At 39.4% G+C, this 22430-nt stretch overlaps 1 protein-coding gene across 12 annotated transcripts in view; it reads right to left on the bottom strand.

The window, feature by feature from the left end:
* Positions 1-21735, bottom strand: part of Tenm2 (teneurin transmembrane protein 2) — a 1230398-nt gene extending 1208663 nt beyond the window's left edge. For 10 of the 12 annotated variants that reach the window (XM_006533295.4, XM_011249009.3, XM_030245995.1 and 7 more), the window contains exon 1: positions 20519-21181. The gene's annotated coding sequence lies outside the window, so the exon portion shown is untranslated. Of the gene's footprint in view, positions 1-20518; positions 21182-21469 lie in introns of those variants that run through there. The other 2 variants (XM_030245994.1, XM_006533290.3) reach the window with 2 other exon arrangements.
* Between the last annotated feature and the right edge of the window lie 695 nt (positions 21736-22430).

Consider the following 22430-nt stretch of genomic DNA (forward strand, 5'->3'; position numbering starts at 1 on the left):
ATTATGTTATTTCTACAGTTATGGAGAGTATGGAGGTATCTTTTACAATAGCTTATTTTGCTATCTCTAAATTTCTACAGAACAAAAATGCAATCTGTCAATAATTAATAAGCTCACAAATAAGCTAACATACTGGCTAAGTGAACAAACTATGACTTAGTACCAGAAAAATAGGAATTACAGGAGATTTTAAGAAATACATTAAAAAGCAACCAAAATAATAAACGAACAAACAAAAGCCCACAGTGACTTGCCTGCCTTCAAAAGAGTCTTGTGCAAAGAGAAGTTTCATAATGAATTTCAAATTGTTTCAAATCGCCTAATCAACTTTTGGAAGCAGATATCTGTGAATAGAACTAGTAGATCAAAAAAGCACTTATCTGATGGGCAATCACACATTCTACCATTTAGTTATTCTTCAAATTAAGCTCTGCATAAGCTCCTGGGATAACTGTGTGAAAAAGCATTGCTTTAGAGTTTTCAGATATGTTTACTCCCTTTTATTGCTTCGTTCCTCACTAAAACGTCAGATCAGAACAATTTTGATATCCTCAAAGAGCGAGACTGTATTGAGATCCAAACATCTATTATTTTCTTCACACAGAATACTTTACCGATTACAGTCTTGTCAAGTTTTCCTTTCAGCAACAAACATACAGGGAAAAAATGTCAAAGTTAGAGATGAGTTTTGCATTATAAGGGTCTAGCCACAGAGTTCTCTTAAATACAACCTCCACTTCAAATTCTAATGTGTGACTTATAACATAAAGCTTCTGGCAAATACTAGGATGGAGAGAGCAAATAAAAATAGAATTGCTGAACACTAACTGTGTGAGAAGGGTCTTCCTAATAAATAAAATAGTATATATTTAGTAAAATGTTTTTCGTTACAACCTGCCTAATACATAGACGGTCCTTACCCAAATGATGCAGCCTCTTTCTTACCATGTTTGGAATGAATTACTCCAAACAGGGTGTACCTTCCAAAGAATGGATCTTGCTACAATTTCATGGTGTCCTGATGGCCAAATCATGTATGTACATAAGCAGAGTGTAAATCAGTATGATGCCTTGCTTTACGGAAACTCTTCTCTGCCCCATCATGGCCTCATCACTCTCCAACCCTACCCCACTTTCCTAAGCCTGTGCTGTAAGTGTGGATATTGCTCAGTGTTCCACCTCTAGTCCTGTTCTTTATCATTTTAGAACTTCAGTTGAGAATTTTGTCCATACTCCACATCAGGACTTACACACGTCTCACCTTTAAGCTCCACACTCAAAACTGAAGTCTCTCTCGTCCTGTCCCATAGCCTGTCACCTACCACAAGCTCTGTACAACCTCTTTTACATTGCATATTTTCCTTCCTGATTCCTCCCCAATGAAACTTGTGATATCCCCAGTCTCCTTCACTTTGAAAACTTATATCAACATGCTCACTAGCTCTTTCCATATATGCACTGGTCATGTATCACAGACTCTCTGCCTCCATTGTGCATCTGCTATAATCCTACCTCAGATAATCTGCCTGTAGTAGATGCTCTGGATTTGTAAGTGTGGTTCTGACCTTGCCGTCTCATGTTCTTCTCAAGAAATGGAGTCACTACTTATTTAGTGATCGAGCCACAACCCCAGAAGTCACTTTTGCTTTCTACCCAGTTCACTTTTTTCTGTCTAATGTATCAGCAAGAGCTATGGCATTCACTTAACAATTGTCTCCCATGGGACTGGTAAGATGGGTAAGTGGGTAGAGATACTTGCTACCAATGTTGATTGCCTGTGTTTGATCACTGGACCCACATGAGAGAAGAAGAGAAGTACCATCTAAATGCTGTTCTCTGGCCTCTGTATGAGTACCATTCTATGCATGCACATACACATAGGCATACACACATACATGAAACAAACAACCGTAATAAAACAATAGGCTTTTATACAAAGCCCTCATATATAACCCAGTATTGCTAATCCTTTCCCTTCAACCTTGCCAACTCTCCTCTGGAAATCCATGAGTCCATTATCTCCTATACTCTCGATACCTTACCCTAAATTCTCAGTGTAATCAGTATTTTTACTGTAACATTAAGGAAACTACTAACACACACATACAAACACACACATACACACACACACAGAGACAGACAGAGACAGAGAGAGAACAATCTTCAATACAGTGAATATAACATCAGCAATGAGATGGCATTATGAATATTTTATATGTCGTTAAGCACTTTCAACATGACCAGATCTGTCTTCTCTATAATCTCATCTCCTTGCTTCTCATTTGACTTTGAAGCAAAGCAGCAAACTATATATTTCATCCCCAAAGCTTTGACATGGACTCTTTAAAATAGAGGATTCTACTTTTGAGAAGATTGCCCATGCTGATTTCAAAACATTGACTTCTTAATCTTACTTCTTAATCTGCGTCATATTTTTTTAGTTTTCCAATTTTTATTTACTTCTCATAAATTAATGAATTAGTTTCAGAATATGGATAAAAATTTAAATGTGTATGATAGACATTTAAATCTTAGACCTATTTTTTTCTTTTACCTTTGTTGGAAAAACAGGTACTTGGTCTTGCAGAACTGGGCAAAGACAGCATTGCTTCAGTTACATGTCACTGTGCCATCTCATCAAACTTCCTTTTCCACAATTCCTACACATTGATTATAGTCGCTAGAAGTGTGATAGGTGTTCTTTTAAAGTCAGGCTCAAAGAACTATAATTTAGATTTAAAGGAAAGTGATTAGCTTAAAAAATTTTATTAGTATTAGTTTAAAATCTTTCAGTAATTTTTTTCTATGATGAAAGTAAAATTTAAAAATTCCTTCTCATGGACAACAGGGGTGTCATAATCTGGTCCGTGGTTACCTTCTTGCTCCTGCTGAACTCCACTCACTCAATATTTTTTGAACAAATCAATGACTAAGTAGATAATTTAGTTTTGGGCCTCTTACCCACTGACCTTGAATTCTTCCTCCTTGTCTTTTCGTTTGCTTTTACCTCTGGGTCCAGGGCTTCCTAAACCATAGACTCCCAACCATGGTGAACAGGCTTGAAAGAAATCGCAATGTGATGCCTGACCACAGAAATATCCAGAATGATAAACAGAGTTATTTTCACTCTTACAGATTCATTGGTGTTCCTGGCTCTCTGCTCATTTGCATATGATATATAGTATAGCTTTGGAATCCATTTTATACATTCTAGTTAAAAGTAATGGGTACCCACTCATTTCTTATCAGTAGTATGTTGTACATATAAATATACTGTATATGTTTCTGTGGGACCCATGGAAGAGTGGTCAGAAGAAGATATTATTGACACATTTCTGGAATCTATTCTCTACTTGATCACTTAAATATTCAGATAAATAATATGAAATATATTTCCTTTATTTTACCTCTTATAAAGTATGAGGTTAAGAAATAACTTCCTTGCATTCTTCAGTGGTTTAGATAGGTGTACCTCAAGCTCATATAAGGTGAACACATATTTCCCAGCCTGATGGAAGGTTCCATTTACTGTGCGCAATGACCTCAGAGAGGGCACTGAGACTCTGCTTTCCTTTTATGCTTAGCTTTTGATTATACTTAGCTTAGCTCAAGATTATACTCCTGAGTATGATGTTTAAACACAAGCCTAGAGTCAATGGAATGAATAACCAAGGAATAAACATCCTCAACCATGTGCTAAATTGAACTTATCATGTATTTAACTGGTTTGTCTCATGTATTTCTTGCCATAATAGAAAGCCAGTACATACCCCTGCTAAGAAGTACGGAAGAAAGTACTTATAAAATTCTTAAAATGTTAGTCCAAAGCATATCATTGGTTCTTGTTGATACCTGTTATATACTCATACTAAAAGGAGTTTGGTTATCTCTGCATCTTAGTGCTAAGTGAAATTGCAGAACACATTCTCATTTTCCCCAGCCACATGCATGTACAGATACCATGCTTGCTTCTGGATCAGCTATAAGTCAAGTGTTTTCCTTCTGGGAAAGATGTACCCAGAATATGGGGACTAAGGATTAGCATGAATGACTTAAATGAAGACTAAAATTACCAATATATACCTTGGAAATTCAGAATGAATGACAAATAATTCACAAGTAACTATGGGTATATGTATATTTTCAGAAGTTATATGTGTATTTTCAGAAGGGTAGAGGAAGCTAGTTCAGCTTGCACACATATATCAAAGAAATAATGGAAAGTTCAAGTCACAACCAAAGCCATCTTCTTTGTACCTCTGTCTCCTTCCTAACTCAGAGGATAACATCTGTTCTATAAAAGAGCCAACTTTAGGAGCAGCAACATTTCACCCAAGTAAACAATCTCTCTCTGCTTTCTATACCCTCTCCTACATCCAGTTTAACACCAAAAGGCAACTCAAACACAATAGCATCTTAAAATACAGGATGAGGAGGATAAGGGTTTGTCACATTGCCTTTGAACCACAAGTCATACATTTGATGAATGGTAGCAAAGCTTTTCTGTCAATGCCCAATTCACACTTTATTTTCTCAACTCATATACATCCCCAATGTCCTAGGAAAAAAAAATTGAATGAGCATGTATGAAATATAATCATACTTTATTTGTAGACAAAGAATGTTTTAACACAATTATCAAGTGTCATGGAATATTATTTTGATTATTTTCAAGTATTCAAAGCTATTTTCTAAAAAATTATTCATAATCATATAAAAATAGATATGAGGTCAATTCTGGCCCACAGGGTGGCCTTTATGCTAAACTAAAATATAAAGCATTAAGATACCAACTCCAGAATTGAACTAATTGTAATTGATGGGATCCTATTTTCTAAGACATGATTATTTTTGAAACTGCAAAGTAGGAAGAAGAATGGAATGTTCAAAATCCAATCCAAAGCCTATTCATTGGATCACAACTTCCCACCTCAGAGGGAAGTGATTTCCTCATTTGTGAAATAGAGAATGAAACAATAAACTTACAGAATATATCATGAAATCAAGAACACCAATTTAAATCAGTCACACACCATACAGTCCCCACTACACACAGATACATATATATACATACATATATATTTTACACACACACGTACCACATTTCTCTGTGTGTGTATGTATATGATATATATATATATACACACATATACACATTATATATATGAGATAAATATACACATATATATGTATATGTACATAGAGAGAGAGAGATAAATGTGGGGTGTGTGTGTGTGTGTGTGTATGTTATAAGACACTCTTTTTCATGTCCTCAAAGGAAAAGGACAACATATTGAATTCACAAAACATAAGTTTTTCTAACACAAACCATATCTGTGCAAGACAAAGGAACTGAACCACTGGCAGTTGAATGAGACTCGTCTATCTTTTTTGTCTATTCACAAGTTAAGTGTCTGAAGCAGTTAAATGACTTTTTAAAAAACAGGAGCATCATTATTTTGATAAGCCTCAGAATAAATGCAAGTACCTTCCCTGTAGGATCAATATGACCAAGAGTTTCAAGATTCAAGTTCTTTAGGGTGTTGCTACAAATTGACAGTCGGTCTCTTAGCACTTGACTTGACATGAGACACAGTGAAAGACACGCAGACCTTAGAGTGGAGAGGATCATTGCAAACAGCTCCACACTGGCCAGACAAGCATGGTGGCTCAAGAAGGCAAGCCCGCTCATGCACAAGTCAATTGTGAATTACTCTCTCTAAATTAGCTCCACAGCTCTGGTTTCTAGTACTTGGAGTACCCTTCAAATCACTCATTGTGTGTGTGTGCAGGGAGAATAGACGCCTGCTTTCCCCACAAACACATACCTTCTGGCTAGCTGCCATGTCAACTTATGGAGACATGCAGATCTAAAAGGACCACTTCTGGAACTCTATCAGAAAAATGTCACGTCAAGAGCTTGGCATTAGGAGCCGCCGGCAGGTACTCAGACATATCTAATTCCAGGCCTGAGATCTATGAAGGAGGTTTATAAAATAACTCAGTTTGGAAACAGCCTAAAGTTCTCGGTCCCCTTTCCCCCAACATCAGGAATCAGAGAAATTATGTCACAATGTATTTATTTAGAAAAGAAATAAAGGCCTCTTGCTTTTAAGAAAAATAAAGGAAGTTAAGGAATAGCCTATACAATTAGCCCCTTCCTTAAGATATCAAGGAAGCCTAGAATCTGGCACTAGATACAAGTTACAAAAATTCTATTTCACTACCTCTCCAACATCAGATATTCTACTTTTATCTAGTCAATTTTTATCTAATCAATGTAGCTGCAGATTTAGATGTGGAAGTGAATGAAAAATGCAGCTGAAAGCTGATATTATAAGTTACAGCAACAACCCATTCTCCTGGAGACAAGGCATTAAAGTATAATGTATATGTTTCTCTCACACATATATACACACATGCACATGCACATATTTGTACAGGAGACAGGCAAGTAAACAGAGGGAACAGAAGTCAACCTTGATATACAAGTGTCGTACATAAATTCACAGAGGCATAGAAACAAGGAAAAGAACACACCATCATCATAGAGAGATGACTCTTGTCCCTTCTGTCCTTAGAAGCATACTTCCTGAGCCTGGATCATTGGGAAATTCCTGCATTCCTATTTTACAGATACCCTTGGGAAAATGGGTCAATCATTTTATCATCAGGTTAAATGTTATCACCTGGCATAGGCTCGCAGCTCTGTACCTGTCTTCACAACTCTCCTGGTTCGGGCCAAGTTCCCTGGCTTGACATTTATAACCATGGCTAAATCCTAAAGAGGGCTTAAGAGAAAGATGAATTTACTCTTCTGTTCTCCCCATTCTCAGTCTCTCTCCAGTTCCCCCCCCCCCCATGAGTCATGGTTGGCCATCTACAAGAACAAAATATCTAACTGAAAAATAGTGTCTTCCAACGGCAGCATCTGTCTCCCTGGCAGGCTCTACTGACAGTTGGGGTCTGGCTCTGGAGCTGTTCCTTCTAGAAGCTCTGTGGGGCTGAGCTATTAGTGGGCTCTTGTCTTCCTAGGTGCTGTTTCCTACTGGTTCCTCCCATTTGGAAAGAGGGACTTGTATATATTTATCCTTCTGAGAATCTGCTATTGTGTAAATATCTCCAATTGAGACCCCCGTGGGAGGCCACACAGGACACAGGAGCTTCTGCAGTTCTCTTCCCGCAGAACATCCATCAAATAGCTTAGCAATTCCCAAGGGTCTGCTCCTGGGTATTATATAAGCAGTTTCTCCTTCAGAAAAAGAAAAGAGATGCTTGGAGACACTGAAATAAAAATGCCCACAGCTCTCTCAGGGAATTTCAAAATAGCAAGTTTCTTAAATACCAAGGAAAGTACCTGGTTCTTCTCCAAACCCAAAGATAGCCTGTGGTAGATGGTGAACTAGATGTTGGAATGGGGGAGGGGAAGGAGACATAGGGGACCATGAATGACACTAGGGAAATATATACACTATACCAAGTTTTTCAGCAAGCTACAGCCGAGGAAGTTCTGTCACTTTGGAAATTTAGTGAAAAGTATTTAGATAAAGCCATTCTGTTTGGAGAGTACCTCAGGTGGGGGCATGTTTGCAGAGCTATGGTATTCTAGGCATGGCACATCTGTCTTGTTCTAATTTGGAGCCTAAAATACTTCTGTCAGGCTCTCCCTCTCCTTCAAAATTTCTTCTCAAATTTTCTTGTCTTTCCAAACAATGACTCAAGCCTCAGAACCCCTGGAAGCTCTGGATTCTTACAAAAATTAGAGAGCATCCTCTGTTTTCAAGTCCCCTTACAGTGTTGAAGAAAGCAGGGAGCGGCCAGGGAGGGGGGCTTGAGGTGCATTTGAAAGGCTCCTCATTTGAAAGCCAGAAAACACATGGCACACCTCTGACAAAGAAATGAAAGTCTTTGGGATCAATTATCAATAACCTTCTCGTGGAAAGTAAAAGTCGCTGAAAGTCCCCTAAAGACCTAAAGCATTTAAGAGAATCCAGTAGTTCCTTGGATTCACTGTTTTCTAAGAATAAACACAGAGAAAAGGATTAAACCTTCAAAGATCTCACTTATGTAAGTCAGACAACAACACAAAGTAGACAGTGGAAGGATTAATCTAAAACAAAATTGGGAAGTGAGGATTTTGCACAGAACTGCTCTCTGCCTAGATTGCTTTTGTTTACAATAAGAAGTAGAATTTGGACCTATTATCCATTCCTTCTTATGTTTTCCTTGTGAATTGAGATTGTTAAAATAGCATTGCAATTATCTTTCATCTATGTGATGATTTATTTAGAATATGAACTCCCTTTTTACATTATTAAAGTCATAATATTTCAATGTTCTCTTAAATAGTCAAAATATAATATTAAAATATGGAACAAATATTTATTTCACCACTTCTTCACAAAGCAATCTGATTATTCTTTGATAATAAATATCACATATATATGACATATCATATACATATATACACATTTTATTTTAAATATTTAAAGTTTTTTTCCCCAGCTTTAAAGGTCATATTTAGAGTAGACCCAACTATGAATATGAATGAGTTGGAGGCTATGCCTAAAGCTGATGCCTTTTCAAGTAAAAAAGGACTTACTAATAGTTCCATTTGTTTTCCATTAAAAATCTCCTCATTGTGTTCCTAGCAATCCACATGGCAGTATCTGAGCCTGCTTGGACAAAGCATTTGCTTTGTGTGTATCAGATGCAAAATTTACTTAAATTCCAGATAATTGCAAGTGCATCTGCTAGGCTTTGTCCCTGGTCTATATGAACATTTCCACAGTGTATACAAAGAGCAATTACCCAACAACTAAAGAAAAAGAAACAGTGATTTCTGAAAATTATAGCCAGCTCCTTTATCAAGGAGTAAGTTTGTGCTAAAAGAATGCAACCCCAAAACACTTTTTTACGAATGCTTTCAATCACCACACATACATTATCTACAAAGAACAAAAAGCGAGCTTTTCAACTGTTAAATTACTAGGTATGAAACAAGGATAGCTACAATTTTAAATAAAATCATCTCATAAAACACTAAAGTTTCTCCTGGAAGAGGAGGGGGCACAAAAAAAAATTCCCCAACAACACAAATATTCTATTTAAAGCAATTTGATGCAATGGTAAATGGTCTCATTCCCTGTTCTTGATAAAAAAAATGTTGCAAAAATAGTAACTTACCCTATTTCTCATCAGATTCGAGTTTTCTAATCTGAAATAATAGTCCAGAGAATTGAGAATATCTAAACAGAAAAATTGAAAATAAAATAGAAAAGTATTGGCTTTGTGTGTTAAATATGCAATTCCAGGCCTGTCTGTGGAGCTCCACCTGGACCATTTGATCAACTGCTCCTTCTCCTTTTCCTCCCCCACCCCTGCCCCCTCCTTGCTTTCTTTTAACCTCATGCACAATCCCATTGCAGCTGTCACACTCTACAGAGCTTCCCTTCCTTCAAAGCCCAATCCAATTTTCAGACTTTTACACCTCATGCCAGCTAAACAACATCAACGGCACTCCTGTGCAAGGCCTAATAGAGTAGATCTGTTCTCTTTATTTTTTTTTAAAGAAACTCTCAAAGCTATCCACAGTGGTCACAATAGTAGCATAGGAATAGTGTGTGTGTGTGTGTGTGTGTGTGTGTGTGTGTGTGTGTGTGTGTGTGTGAGAGAGAGAGAGAGAGAGAGAGAGAGAGAGAGAGAGAGCATGCTACTTAACACTAACAAATTTTTGTGACCTTTGTCTTACATGGAATCCATCAGTTTCCTGGTCACTTATTTCCTCTTCCATCTTCATTTGAATATCTTCATTATCATTTTGTAAAATGTATTATGTTACTGGCCAGGGCTATTCGTCAGTAAAAAGCTATCTCCATATTCCCCAAACTGGAAAAATCATCATTATCATTAATATTTCATAGAACTGCATTAAATGAGACAATATTCAATATTTAACTATCTAATCCTACAGTAATTTATATTAGAAAATACCAACCATGTGAGAATTCACCCAGTCAGATTATTTTATTGGATGAACCTTTGTCTTTATTAATAACACTTCAGTGTCTCATATTTTTTTCAGCAGAGTGTAACATCCGAGGACTGAAAGTGATTTTGTTTCTAATTAATTCTCAAAATCCTTAGGAGACAGTGATGGAAGGATAAATATATTAGTTCAGAATTGAAGAATTAAAGGCTGAGCCTTCAGATGCAAAAGTTCTATCTGTGATATGGAGGCCTTGTGTGGGCCCTGTACCTCACTGGGTTTACTAGTAATTTAGTAAGAGGCACAGTGCTTTAAAACCTCAGAGAACCTGAAACTACTAATAAAGAGAAATGTAGTTTTATCCCTTTCAAATGCTACAATTCCTCTTATTTCAAGTTGATAACTTGATTTATAAAGTTCTGATATTTCACACACACAAAAAACCCACATTGCTAATTTGTTTACTGGCAATTATCAGGCCTCCCAGATAATTCCCCTACGCTCTGAATGAGGTCTAACTTTTGTCTACCTGTTTGTGAACTTTGTATATTTACAAGAGATCAAAGAAGGTTTAATTGTAGGTAAATTATATTTAATTTTGAGAGAAACGGATTTTAAGTCAATAGCATTTTAATAGGCTCTTGGTGGTGAGAAAAATAATTTTATAAGTTACATACTATAGATTTATGTGTATTTGAAAGTCAAAAGCATTGGTCCTAATACTTTTATAATCAGGGATTGCCTCTGATTCTTTTTAGAAAAAACAATATCTTCATGTGGCTATAGATCTTTCAAGTACATGCTGAGGTCCTTGTTATACACCACCTAAGATCCCATAGCTCGATATAAAGAATAATAAAAAAAATATTGGAAGCTTTCTGTTTATGTGTTTTTATTGACTCCGGTCTTTCAGATTGAAGAAATTCTGTTTATCTCTTATAGACCATCAGCTGTTGTCTCACTGAGCAGAACACAGAAGAGTTAGCTACCATGTCTTGGAGTTCTAATAGAAGGAATGTGAGCACCACATAAAGACAGACCAACGTCAATCAAATGGGAATGCACTGTCTTAGAATTTTGAGAAGAAAACCAGCAAGCTGGAAACAAGGGCAGAGTGACTTTCTGTTTGCACGAGATTGTCGCAAAACCTGTACATTTCTAGTCACAGCACCAATGGTAGTTCAAGGAGAGTAGCTAGTGTGAGAGACATGAAGGGTTTCTACTGGGCAACCCGAATCCACCTTCAGAAGCAGATAGCCTGGCTACCTTTCTAACCCAACATTCCTGAGATTCTCAACTGCCTTAAAACTTTTCACTAAACCAAGATTACTCTCTTTACTGTACAATGAGAACATGGCCTGGTCCTGAATTTAAAAAGAAATTCAAAATATTTCAGTTAGTTATATAATACAGTGGAGAAATAAAGACTTTATAATACTATGGATTTATAAAATATTTCCTATCAAAAAGAACTGTATCCAGGAGAGCCCCAGCAGCCACAGATAAACTATCTTACACATCCTCAGGCATTCTCAACCCAGAAGACACGAGCCAAGGGCAGAAGTTTAAAGGAAGAGCATATCCCCAAAGGCTCTACATATTTTTTTCTTTTACACCCATTGCTTCTCCAATTCAAACAGACAAGGAAGAGTAGATGGAAGAGAAATTTGGATGGTTTAGCGACTATTTGCTGGAAATGAGATATGAACATCGTGAAAGCCACGGTCAAAATGAGCATTAATCAAGAAGCTGACAGGGGATATCAAAAGTCAGAGCAGACTGCCCAAAGTCCAGGAAGCTATTACCTGGGGCCGTGCAGAGGGTCAGCGCCTCCGGGGCACTGGTCCTTTACCATCTAGTTTCTGAGATATTCACCTCCTGCTTTTCAAGAATATTACCCTTCCCGTAAAGGCCTGATAAGAGATAAATTTACGAGCATGAGCATGTGAAAAGGAAACCCAAGAACTTGCGTATTAACCCTGTCCTTTCTTGGTCTCTGAGGAAAGGATTCCTCGAGAGACAAATCTTCACCCTTGGGATGTGAAGAATGAGGTAACATCTTCTCCTCTTTCCAGTTCCTGGAATTATCAAAAATTATCTTCTTTCTCTCCCTTTTAATTTTTTAGGGGAAATAGCAAGTATATGTATCACTTATGAGCAATGTAAATGGGTAGCTTGGGGTAGGAAGTGATTTAGCCACTCACTCAATCATTCAAGTCACCCAGGCAACAGGCATGCATCCTGCAAAGCTTCAGCTCTGGGATATCTTCTTATTCTGAAACCTCGAAGTTGAGAACAACCTAACCTGTGCAGCCAGAGACACAGTCTAATACTCACCTTCCAGCCTCACCCTTTAGGTAAACATGCCTGTTATTAGTTATCTGAATTTTTTTTAAATAGAAATAAAGAAGAAAGAAAGCTGACACATTAGATTCCTGACCTCACCTAAAGCCATGCTTTTCACAGAATGAATACATTTGAAGTTGCAAGGAAATGCTGCAAAATGTGCACTGTAAACATGTGCCAAGATGAATAGGTAAATAAATAAATCAGAAAAGGGTAGCAACATGGTGACAAACTTTTCTGAACGTCTTAGGTTAAAAACCTTATTTTAAAAATATAGACATGCATCTACGTAATATTCTTTTACCTAAGCTTCTAGACCACAGGGCCATAATCCTCACACACACATACGCTAAACTGTGTGTGATTCTGTGTGTACCCCATGGGGGCTTAATAACACTTATGAATTGACTGACAAGAGAAAAACCAAGAAATGACAACCTTCCGGGTAGCCGTAACACAATTTTAACTTGAAAATTGCCCAGAAATAGACTTCACAATCTATGGGAACATACACAAATCATATAAAAAGAAGCAGTGCCCCTCATATACCTAGACTGGCCTTAGGGAATAGCTTAGTGAAAAATTGTTGCTGTGGGAACGAGAGTTCAGCCTCTATCTCTATTCACTATTTGGCTTCTGCAGTGAATCCAGCTACAAGCAACGTTTATTCTGCAAGAAAAGGTACTATAAGATAATGTTTAACGTTAAGATTAGAAGAACTATAGAGTTATGCTTAATCTTTAACATGTTTCTCACCGAGTCTACAAGGATCACACACCCTTCCTTTCAATACTCAAGAATCGTGTTGGCATTTTAATTTCTCTGCAGACAAAATGTAGAGGGGGAAAAAAAGAGAGAGAAAGAAATCCTAATCTCCAATGCTGGGATAGCCTCTTTGATAGAAGCTTCCCCAAACCAATGGAAATTAGCAACAAATGACAATTTAGCTAGCACTTTCTCCAAATGACATCCACAGTGTACCTCTGACACCAAATCTTGTTCAGTGAGACCTAGAAGAAAGCTTTCAAGTGTCTTTAAGTTCCAAAGGGGTGTTTTCTTCCCTGAAGTTTCTACCTTGGAAGGTCAGAATGGGCCAGACATAACAATGTACCTGTCCTTTCAGGGGAAGAGGGATATAAATATTTCTCTTATCAATTTGGCTTTGTCAAATCTCCATGAAAGAGTGACCAGTTCAGCCTCCGCCCACGTTGAAAAGAAATGTCCACCTTAGTAAGTTTGCAAAACTATGATGACATGTGGCTAGAAAGTGAAGGGAGAAATGACACTCAGGATTCATTCTGTTAGAGTAACAGGGTAAAAGATGAGATAACCAGGATTGGTTGCAGAAAGAATTTTAAGTGAAAACACAGAAGAGAAATAAGAACCTGCCGGCCTGCCTGCATCTTTCCATACCACCAAACGCCAACTACAGCAACCTCTTTTAAGTGTAGCAATGCTGTCTTACACACACCATCTTATTTTCCATTGTCTAGTATTCCCCTTATTCTCTCTGCCTCTCCCATCCCAGAACTGGGACTGAAGAACAAATGCAGAGCCTTGCCCCTGCTAGGAAAGTGTCCACCACTTAGCTTGCCTTCACTCTTATTAGTCAGCCTCACATTTTACCTCTCTATCCTTTCATTTTGACCCCCAACTTATAATCCTTCCCCTAGATGGACTCCATCATCTACTTGGCTAGAAAATTGATCCTGATTTCCAATCTCCACTTTAAACATCCAAACTACCATGTGTTTCCAAAAAGCTAATGCATTTTAGACTTCATAAGGCTGTGGATTGCATAGAAAAGTCCTATCTTCCAGTTTTTCTGTATTTTCCTATGTCAACACAGATGCACCTTTATTTTCAAATGATATCTTTCTGTCAGGTTTTAGATTCTCACCCTAAGAACAAGGGGAGAGGACAAGTTGATTCTGCCCTCTTTATTTTCATGGCTACCTTATGGAGTTGAGAGATTGATGATTGATCTTTCTTCCACACTCATCCACTGCCTTCTCTGTAGCCACATGCAAATTTGCCAATGGATAATTAAGCAACAGACACATCCAATAAATATAATAAATAAATTTGATTTTTTTTCCTCTTAGTAATTGGTTTCATCTGACTGGCTCTGATGGTGTGTAGGGATATATAAACAGGATTAGAAAATAGAAAAATTAGATGCTGGGTCCTACAAATTGTACCCCCCCCCCAAGCACTGTGAAATGTCTCTGCAATAACTATGTTATTTGTAGGGTTAAAATGGAGAGAAGCAGTTTGTGCTTTCTCAAGATGTTTCAGTCAAAAAATATAAATAAAACTGCAGGAATGACTAATAAAAAAAGTGTAACCAATCATAGAACACATTTTTTTTTAACTTATAGACCCTCTACCCCCCCCACCCCAGCTCACACTGTCTTTCTCTCGAACTTCTACTTAGCTAGTGCTGACAGTCCCAAGCCTTGCTTAAGGTCCCCAGTCCGAGGTATCACATGAGCCAAGGCTACATGAATAGAAACATCTTGAACATACTAGAAGACAGAGAATGCACAGATCTCTGTGTACAATTACTGCCTAAGCAAATACAAAAATGAAAGGAAATTAAATAACTCTTCCAATATACCCTACACAAAGAACACAGCATTATCTTGCTTTGTAAAGAAAGCACCTATTTCTCTTCCCATTTGAGTTCCTGTATATCCTTTTGACTTCAGGCTGCTTCTACCACCAGAGGCACAGGACCTGGCTTGTGTGTGGGAATCACAGTCCTGACCATGCAGGAATAAAGTAAGATAAAGACTAAAATGCACTGTAGTATAGTTATTGTTTTTCTGCATTTCTAAGTAATTTCTACTGAAATGTGTAGCGAATATTCAAATGCCCCGATATTTTGATATTTTCAAGGCTTTAAAAATGATCATGGTTAATAATTTAAAGCCAGTTGCAAAAAGTCTGTAGTAAAAAGTATGCTGTGGTGTTCCTGATACCCAGATTTCTATAGGCACAGGTAAGGAGAGCTTCTGTGGTGTGTTTCCTTCTTGGAAACCATTTAAAAACCATACTTAAGTTGTTTTCAATACTGAAATTTTGATGTAGCTTGAAGAAACGATCCAAATACAATCAGAAGTACTTAACATCTATGTTTTTGAAATGATTATTTTATAGTATAGGATGTTCTTAATCTCTGCCAAAATGATGTTCCTTTCCCTGTATACGTCTTCTACATGGACTCTATGCCTCTCCTTGAGGCAGGAGAGATCAAAACATTAGGTACCAACTAAACTGGAAGCAACAATAAAAAAACAGCATTTCAATATAAGCATCTACCAAATGAATCCTGCCTCTGTCATGATTTACAATCAATATACCACTCTGAGTTTCGACTTTACCGCTTTCATATGACTAATACTCTGGCTTTAACTTTTACTTTCTAATAAGTAAAGACTGAGGAACCTAAATAAATAAATTAATTTATGACTTATTCTTTTGAGCCACATTCCTAAATTCATTATTACTTGTTAGGGTACAAATTTCTCTTTTCTATAAATACAAAGGTCATACTAACTGAGATGTATACCGCAAAATGTCTAGTGTGATTTATAAAACAAGCCTAATCTTATAGAGCACTAAAAGGAAAATACTCATGGAATAACATATACTTTCTGAAAGCTGAGTTATAAACTTTTGCAAATCTACATTGAGTTCTCCTGAAATGATAAGAACAAGCAAGCAGAAAAACTTCCCAAAATATCTATGTCCCAAAATATGTGGCAGAGCCACTTCCGAGAAGACAGAGTAGCAGGGGGCACAGCCCACAAGTCAGTAGAACTGCAGATTCAAGCCTCTTCCAGACTGCAGGCCAGTCCTGGGACCTGAGCACCTCAGAGGAACCAGCTCTCTTCCCAAACACACAGCACTGTAGTTTCCAACACAGACTTGGCTGTTCAGCACTTATCATGCATGTATATCCTAGCACGGGCTACACGCTGTTAGTAATATGAAGGACGTAGTCGACTGGTCCATCCTGGTCACATTGGTCAGAGTGGTAGGGGGCAGAAATCTTTACCAGGAGAAATAGACTTGACTTTAACATATCACATGCATTGTTTTGTTTGGGATTCTCTTTATTATACTTACAGAGTTAAAACACCTGCTCTCTTTTCACTCACAGGCCAACACAGTACATAAATACTATGCATACCCCATCAATTCATTTTTGCCTATAAGGATTGTCATTCTATGCTGAGGGCAGAGGGCAGATGGACCAATGGAAGACTTTCAGGAAAAACAAGACAAAACAAAACCAGAACAAACAAGAAATCAAAAGGAACTTCATTTTGGGGACAATTTCTTAGAGTTCTTCATGGTTTGCTATGGAGGAACTGATTTTTGAAAGCTGTACTACTTCAAGTTCAGAATCACACTGGGGGTATATATTGAATGGATTCTGCAGAGACAGACGGATTTTAGTGAACGAGTTATTTGCTTCTTTAGCTTATGAAGCCTTTGGAAATATCAGCAAGACAACTCTCAGTGTATCTAAAATAATTAAATTAGCAAGTGCTTTGTCTTTCTTAGCACGGAAAAGAGAACAAGAAAGTAAAAACAACTACATGTTGCTGATAGCACACATTCTTAAACAATGGAACCATTTCTTTTCTAAATCAAACTAAACGCCAGAAAAACAAAGGCTACTTTGGCAAAGCTGCTACACAAAGAGCAGATACTTCTGTTCTCAGCAGAAGAAATTCTTTAAAATGACTGGTAGGGTAAATACACATTACTTGCAGTATTCCCTGATTGCAAAATTTATCTCATTTCATCAAATATTGTTACCTATCTTTTCACTGAAAATACCTTTTTAAAAATGCAAGTATCCAGGTTCTATCTTTTGGCTGAAAGTCTCTTTCACTTCTTCTGGGTGTAGAATGGAGAGTGTGAAGAACACATTGAGGTTAGCAAGAGTCAGTATCAGATCAAAGACTAGAACTGTTACTCCATGTCAAGTAATGAGGAAAAAAAAAATGCTTTGTCCATAGCCATGTGTGAGATAAGGAGTTTGACAGTAAGTCCTACCTCTCCAAATCTTACTAGCAGTTTAACTTTTAGCCCTCAGATGGGGAGGGATATATTTTTTAAGCCCTTGGAAATGACCTTGATTTTATTTCAGCAGAAATCACCTCTCCAAATCAGTCAGGTCAAACGGAAAAATCTAGGAATGGGCAGGGCAATGCAGGTCCTCCTTTAAAGCACACAGGTACATTGAGGATCCTTTCACTCATACAACGAAAAAGAATGGCAATCAATGTTAAGAAACAGTCTGTAGGTCTAGCAGAATCAACACTTTGGACATGCAGAGAAATCTCCATTCTTATAAAGATGGGAACAGGAACTCTAACAATAGAGTCAGACAGAACTGTCAAAGTCTGTGAACCCACAGCCTCAGACACCTGTCTTTCTACACAGCCCTCTTTAAAAAAAAATGTTACCTTCTCTAGGAAGTGCAAGGCTTTTTGCACATACTGACATGTCACTAGCAGACCAATTGAGAATGAACTCCCTAATTTACCATCAAGATGATGATACTATTTTGATACCTTAACCTGAAATCAACATCAGGCGCAGAAGTTAAAGGGTCTTAGTGAAGATTTAAGGACAAGCTTAATGATAAAAAACAACAACCACAAAAAACCCCAAAACAAAACAAAACCAAACGTCAGTGATGCCAACAAGCCACAGAAATGCTATCATAGAGAACCATGTTATAGTAATGCAAATCCGGTTAGTGGAATAGTAGCATAGCTTGTCATTGAGTCAAAAGCATAGATGTGTTTAATAGTTTAACAGAAAAATATCCGAGCCTTCTAGAAGTTGCCAGGAAACTAGAAGTGCACAGAGGGTTGGGGTGGAGAAACAAGCCAAAATAAGATAAAACAAAAAACAACTCTGCAGGAAAGAAACGTGTTCCCTAAATAAACATACTCCTGGGCTTCAGAGGTTGTGAGGCTGCTGAAATGGAAGCTAATTGTGATGTGTGTATTTAAAGGTGTGCATATTTTGCCCTATGGACCCATCAAAAGAAGACTTGAGCTTGCTCAGTTATCTCTTAGTGACCATGCCTGGAAGTGTTGTGGACTACTACTGAAGCTGCTCTGCGTGGGGTACGCTGTCCTGGAAATGGTCACAGGAGGAGGAGAGTAAGTTGCTTTAGAAACCTTATGGTCAGAGGACTAGGATTCACTATGTGCATGCAGTTTTGTTTCTTTATGACTCCTACAAGCAAACACTCCAGTCAAAAACTGTCCTAAATGAATGGAAGAGGAGTGTTTTTCTCCTCCAATTTAATCAAAATGGTAAACTTAAGGGCCCATGAAAATATTCTAAAATGGCAATATTGCTACCTCAAGAGAGTCCTGAGTAAGAAGTACTCTCTTTACAAATAAGATGCCTCTTTTTTATTAGAAGCATACACGGGCAGAAATAAGGCTCTGATCTCAGGAATTTTGAGAATGGCTTTTGTCAACCCTAGGGGAAACAGCACAGGTGAATCAGTGTCATGGTTTAAGGTAGCTTTTCTCTTATGTAAAACAGAACCTGAAGAGTTGACTTAATTTACAAATGGTTTCTTTTTTTCTTTTCTCTTCTTTTCTTTTCTTTTTTTACTCCTGAATATACTACCTGCCTTCTGCAGTTCTCACAAAGCCAGTTAAGTTTGCATCAAAGCAAAGTTTAACAGTATGACTGCAAACCAAGCTTCCCATACCATGGCAGCCTGCTGCTCTGGAGGTGACTACCATACAGTAGAGGCAGTCTTCGTGACAGAATAATATTCTCCCTGGGCAAAGCCCATGGGCCTCGGAGCATCCCTAACCTGAGTCTCCCACCCGCGCTTAGATCCTGAGCATCTGAGGGTGAGAATGCACGAGCACCACCCCCCTTCCTGCCATACACTTTCCATGATCCATTTCATGTCTCCATGGCTGAGCAGAAATTCTAAACTCCGGCCCTTCTAAATGACTGATTTACCTTCACTTATTGACCCTTCAATTTTTCTACTGAACAGGAACTGAAAACTTAAGGGGAAGAACAAGGAAGACAAATGAAATATCGTAACTACTCAAAACCCTCTAAAGGACTCAAATTATTTGACTGCATCAAAGAACTATTAAATGTGATATTAAAAATAATGTTGAACATGGATCCTGGCAGCAAGGGTGGCAGAGTGAATTCTGGTGTTTTAAAGAAAAGAGTAAGGGTCCAATTTGCATGCATTATGCTGGCTATTTTAAATAATTTCATTCCATGTGTACAGCAGAAACTATTCTCTCTCTCCCCATTTGACAAGATGCCACTTCAAGTAAGAGCTGAGAAAGGGCTGGTCTGAGGTTAGCAAGCTCTGTATGCCTCACAGTTTTGAATAAAACAATACCAGCATCCTTCCTGCTTCTTCAAAGCCCTAAATTTATTATTAAGTAAATTTAGCCATAGCTCAGTCAGTAGAGTAGAAGATGCACCGAGCCACTTATCTGTTTATTATCTTTGCAAGCCACATGAAAAGCCGTGTCTACTATTGCTTCCTGCAAATCTACAGCAATGTAATGCAAAAACAGCATTTTAAAGAAATTCTCTTTCGGAATGCCAAGGATTCTTCCTGCAATTTTGAATATTTTAGGCAGCGTGTACCGTACAGTAGGTCTGGAATCACTGACATTGGTCACGCTGTTAAAACTGAGTCAAACCGCCTTGTAATCCTGGAGAGCCGATAACCTTAAACATCAATGCAATGTTAAAATGAATCCTAAAAGAATCCCTATAATTGCGATGAACATTAGAAAGAAAAGCGTCAAGTCCTTCTGCAGGGAAATAACAGCCGACTCTACCAGTCTTCCCCTCCCCGCCCCCAAACTCATGCAACTAATGATGACCTCCCGAAGTGCCGAATTTAAATGTTCCAGCATTCATCTGAGGATGAAGGGAGAAAAAAAAAAATACACAGAAAACCATGAAACAAGTTGCAAACTGCACAAACGCAAGGCAAGGGAGAGAGAACTGCAGCGATTCAGGAGCGATTGCAGAATGAAGAGCAACAGAAAGGAAACGGGGAAGAAAGAAAGAAAGGAAAAAAAAAAAGAAACAAGGGGGAAAAAAGCCTTAAGCATTAAAGAGTAAGAAGTGAAAAACATTTACCAGCAGCTCGGTCAGTAGCTTCGCTCCCTGACACCATCTACATAGAGAGAGAACTTAGCCTAGAGTCTTCGGTCCCAGCTCGCTTTGGAGCAAAATTCCTTCACTTCGAGGGGACAACACACACCCTCCAGAAAGAGAGAGAGGGAAAGAAGGGGAAAAAAAATAATCCCAAAGATCTAGCCAGGCTTTCTCCCTCCTCCCTCTTACCCGCCCCCCGACTCCCCAAACGGTGCTCGCTGCTTCTGCACAGTTCAGGCTTTGCTGCGGAGGCGCCGCTGCCGCTGCTGCCGCGGCTGCCGCTGCTTGCGGCTGCCGCTGCTGCTGCTGGAACTGCTACTTCAGAAACGATTAGGAGGAGGACGCCCAAGCACGACCTGAGCCTGCGAGCCACCCAGGACCAATGTGCAACCTGCTCTGGAATCAAACCCATAACACACGCAACGCACACCCAGTGGCTCCTGCACGCGCACACACGCGCCCGCCCGCGCGCCGCACAGACACACACGCGCGCACACACATATAAACTCGCGCGCGCGCGCGCGCACACACACACATACACACACACGCAAACACACACATGCAAACACTCGCGCACACTCGCGCACACAGAGGCGCAGAGCTCCGCTCTACGGCCGCCCGCCCTCCCGCGCTGTCCCTCCGTGGGAAGTGAGAGCCAATCCCCTGCCCCTAGAGCGCGCACAGGCCCGGGCTGGGTTGGTGCCTTTAGATCTAAGGGGTAGCGAGCCCCGGAAAGGGTTCTTGGCTGGTAAAGAGGGGCGCTAGGGGAACGTGTACCCCTTTGTCTGCAGAGATATCCCGCCCCCCCCCGCCCCCCTCTTCCAGCCGGGCGTTTCCAAGAGCAGAAACTGAGCGCGCCAAGCCCGGGCCTCATAGAGTTCAGTTCGGTTCTGGGCTTGTCCCGGGCAGACCGGGTTCCCTAGCTGCACGCACCGAGGACTCTGCTCTGCTAAACCCGATGCACCACGGCTGCAACCGGGGTTCTGCGAACTAGGGAGCATCGCCAGCCTACGCATCCTGCGGACTCCCGGAGCCTGCCCCGGCTCGCGAGCATGCCCAGTGCTCGGCTGGACCCAGACCGTTCCTTCCAGGGTTAGGAATGCAGAGCGAAGCAGAGGAGAGGGCAAAGCCCAGGGAAGACCGGGTTTCCTGGAGCCTTCTCAGCTGCAGCCTTGCCTCCTCTGGATTGCCAGGTGGTGGCCCTAAACCTGCCCCTGGGGGCGCGGAAATAGGGAAGCGAGGCTTCCAAGCCTCAGAAAACAGTTTCTTTTTTTGTTTGTTTGTCAGAGAATTCCAAAAGAAACGGCTGATTCAGTTTTGGAATAATTGGGGGGGAAATGCAGCAGGGCCTGGCAGTTATACTAGTAACAACAGCTAAACGTGTACTGCCTGGTTGCCATGTGCAGACTCATGCTTGCGCTGCCCATGAATTATTTGATTTTATTCTGTCCAGAGACTGCATGGTTAACCCAAATGCAAATGGGGCCCCAGTATACTATTCCAAATGCCAGTCAATTATAACTGGATGCCTCCCTAAATCTAAACTCCCGGATCTGACTCTAAGCCACTGGAGAGAGAATGCAGCATAGTTACGAGCCCTGGGCATTTCCACTAAGGGGAAGACCTGGTGGACGGCTGGTGATAGCATTCTCTGGCCCCTAGCTGCACCTGGCTGGACTCCAGCAACATGCAGACCTTGAAAAACTACATGCCTGATTTTTGCCAATGTTTTCATAGAAATGACATTAATGCTGCTTATGGCTTGGCTGAGTAGTGGAAGTCCTTTTCCTACGCTATACACAAGAGACCAAGAGCCAGATAGGATGTAACCTTCTTTCCACAACAGGAACAAGGATATGGTTTACCACAACCCAAGGACCATGCTATTTTGGCT

The sequence above is a fragment of the Mus musculus genome, chromosome 11 (assembly GCF_000001635.26).
Source record: "Mus musculus strain C57BL/6J chromosome 11, GRCm38.p6 C57BL/6J".
Taxonomy (NCBI): domain Eukaryota; kingdom Metazoa; phylum Chordata; class Mammalia; order Rodentia; family Muridae; genus Mus; species Mus musculus.